The following is a 3,079-nucleotide window of genomic DNA, read 5'->3' on the forward strand; positions in this document are numbered from 1 at the left end:
GTATGCTTTTGTTAAAAATCTAAAAGTATCAAGTATTAAAATAGAAAAATGATGACCGTTTTGAGATTGCTAGAAGAAAATTAAGTGGAACAAAAAACAGTGTATCAGCACAACAGTAGACAAGTAAAAGAAGAAATAAGGGCAAAGTCATGGTAAAGAGAACAAATGAAATAAGATGGCAGGAATCAATCCAAGAATAATAACAGTTGTATTAAATGTAGATAGGTTAAATATACTTTTTTAAAAAAAAAGGAAAAAGGAAAACAGATTGGTTGAACAATTTTTTAAAAATCTAACAATATGCTGTTTACAAGAAATAGCCTTAAGGTGAAATAACATCAAAAAATGAAAAAGTAAAGGTTAAAAAAGATACATCATCAAATGCTAGAGTGAAAAAAAAAACACAAGGGCAGAAATGTTAATATTCGTAAGAGTGAAAGTCAAAAGTAGTAAGAGGAAAAAAGAAATGATGCTGACAACAGATCCATGTCTTGAAGACAGTATAATGGCTCTGAACAGCACAATTTTGAAGTAGGTAAAGGAAAACAAATAGAAATACAGAAGAATAGACAACTTGTCAAATATATTGGTAGAATTTAACACAACTTCCCAGAAACCAATATCCACAACTCAAAAGCATTGGTATGTAGAGCTTTTCATTGCATATTTATGAAGTTTAACTTGATATATTTTCATAACCAACAGACTGATGATAAAATTCTTTCCAAACATGAAAGACAACAAATTCTCCAGAGCAGGAATCACAGGCCATGTTTTCTGATCCTCACGCCATAAAATTAGAAATTAGTGACAAAATAAAAGTCCAAATACCCCAAATTACTTCTGCAATGAAGAGGACATGAATGCAAATTATGAGGTTAATCAAAGTCAATGACAGTCCTACGAAAAACAAAAACATGGCAGGCTGGGGCTGTCCATGTTGCTGGCACTGCCCATGGTGCTGGCCCTGAGCCCCTGTCTCTGCCCAGAGGCCAGGCCCTGTGGCCTATACCACTCCTGGTGCAGATGTCTCTAAGCCATCTGTACCTCTCCTCCTAGAACTTCCACATCAGCCACAGCCCCTCGCCCACCACTGTCCTGCTTGCTCCCTCCTGCAAGAAGGGATTTAAGGAGTGTGTTTGTTGTGATGAGCACCAGGTGATGTATGGAAGTGCAGAATCACTATCTTGTATACCCGAAACTAATACAACACTGTTAACTGTTAACTAACTGGACTTAAAAACTTAAAAGCAGCGTTTCACCGGTATCATGACTATATTTTTGGCCTCTATAAGGCACCATGGCCCTCCTAAACTTAATACTTCAGTCAAGTTACAGCAACTTCTAGTCTAGATTGTCCTTGGTTCAGAATGTGATGTTTCCCCCAATATCTCTGCAAATGAATTCTATACTTTGAAAGGACCTGTGGCTTTACTCAAAGCCATCAGAGTGTGGGGAGTATTATGAGGATGCCATGGCTTTTAATAAGTTTAATGTTCTGCCCTGGCTGATGACCAGTCTTCCCCTTTTCAGAGCATCGCTTTTCCCAAGTCAAGCAACAAAGGAAGCTATTCTTTGTCTCATGTTTCTACACCAAATGATGTCCATATGGTGATCTCATATGCCCCACTACAAGGGACCTGAGTCATACCAGAATCTGACAACCCTGGATATACACAGTCTTCAGGAGAAGTTCAGAAGACCTTGTGACTCCACGTTACGGTGGACCTAACCTGTCTGGGATATTTAGAGCTATGAACCCTATTCTGAATTCAACTTAACAGCTTCCTATCTAAATTTTTCAAAGAAATTAGTGTTTAGTTCAAAGAAACTAAACTTTAGTTCAAAGAAACTAAACTTTAGTTCAAAGAAAACAGTGTTTCCAAATATTTCATTCACTTGGGAGGAGATGAAGTAGAATTTAAATGTGGGGAGTCCAATCCAGAAATCCAATTATTTCATGAAGCAGAAAGGCTTTGGTGAAGATTTTAGAAGACTAGAATCTTTCTACATTCAAAAGCTTGTGGGTCTTGTTTCAACCATAAACAGGGATCCATAGTCCAGCAAGAGGTTTTTTGATGATTGTGGGAAGCTTCAGCCAAGGACTTCAGCTCAAGTATGGAAAGAGCAAATGTATAAAGGGCAAAATCACAATTCCTTGTGGTCCTTTCTGCTCCTTGGTACTTAGATTCAGTTAGTTATGGACAAGACTAGAGAAATTCCTATAATGTGGGCCCTCTTGATTTTGATGGTTCTCAAGAACAGAAAAAAATCATTATTGGTGGAGAAGCTGGTCTATGGAGAGAATTTGTGGATGCAACTTGCCTCGCTCTGAGATTATGGCCTTGGGCAAGTGCCATTGGTGAGAGACTCTGGAGTCAGGGGGATGTCAAAGATAGAGAGGATGCCTGGACCAGACTAATAGTTCACCTCTGCAGGATGGTCAGATGTGGAAGATCTGCAGAGCCTTTTTATTTTTTTTTAAACTGGATTTAAAAAAAAAAAGATTTTATTTATTTATTTGAGAGAGAATGAGTGAGAGAGAGCATGAGAGAGGAGAAGGTCAAAGGGAGAAGCAGACTCCCCAAGGAGCTGGGAGCCCGATGTGGGACTCGATCCTGGAAGTCCGGGATCATGACCTGAGCCCAAGGCAGTCAGTCACTCAACCAACTGAGCCACCCAGGTGCCCTAAACTGGATATTGTAACCATGAGTACAAAATATAAAAATGAGCCCAAAGAAGAAAATAGGAGGGGACAAAGCCCACAGCAATCTGTACTACCATCAACTTGATTTTGAAATCATAAAAATAAAGATTTTGTATTCTGTTTTTGAATAAAATGTATCATTTAATGATTTAAAAACCCCACATGGAGTATAGCCAAAAAAAGTGCTTGAAGAAAAATAGAGTTATAAATACATTTCCTAGAGAAGCAGAGAAAATGAAATTAACAGTGAAATCTAAAATCTAATAAAAGAACAACAGAAAAAACTTTTAAAAAGAAATAAATATAAAGGCAAAGCAGATGTTAATGGTATTTTTCTAAAAATTATAGTTAATATAACACAAATCTGATTCT

At 37.4% G+C, this 3,079-nt stretch overlaps 1 pseudogene; it reads left to right on the top strand.

Moving 5' to 3' along the window:
• Window positions 1–1,459: 1,459 nt before the first annotated feature.
• Window positions 1,460–2,764, top strand: LOC125092183 (beta-hexosaminidase subunit beta-like; annotated as a pseudogene).
• The last annotated feature ends 315 nt before the right edge of the window (window positions 2,765–3,079 follow it).

Source organism: Lutra lutra, chromosome X, assembly GCF_902655055.1.
Source record: "Lutra lutra chromosome X, mLutLut1.2, whole genome shotgun sequence".
Classification (NCBI taxonomy): domain Eukaryota; kingdom Metazoa; phylum Chordata; class Mammalia; order Carnivora; family Mustelidae; genus Lutra; species Lutra lutra.